This window comes from Arachis ipaensis, chromosome B04, assembly GCF_000816755.2.
Source record: "Arachis ipaensis cultivar K30076 chromosome B04, Araip1.1, whole genome shotgun sequence".
Classification (NCBI taxonomy): Eukaryota; Viridiplantae; Streptophyta; class Magnoliopsida; order Fabales; family Fabaceae; genus Arachis; species Arachis ipaensis.
The window spans coordinates 54,206,415-54,206,750 of record NC_029788.2 but is presented as its reverse complement, the minus strand read 5'-3'; positions in this window follow the sequence as shown (position 1 = coordinate 54,206,750).

Here is a 336-nt window from a genome sequence, read left to right as displayed (position 1 = left end):
GTAAGGTATTACTTGGACGACCCAGTGCACTTGCTGGTTAGTTGTGCGAAGTTGTGAACCATGGTATTGGCATCATATTTTTGGCGCCATTACCAGGGAAAGAAAGAGCGATGAATTTTACATAATCAAAGTGTAATCACAATTTCTGCGCACCAAGTTTTTGGCGCCGTTGCCGGGGATTGTTCGAGTTTGGACAACTAACGGTTCATCTTCTTGCTCAGATTAGGTAATTTTCTTTTTATTTTATTTTCAAAAAAAAAATTTTTCAAATAAATCTTTCAAAAATTTTCTCATCTATTTTCGAAAAAATAAAAATGTTTTCAAAAATTTTATTCA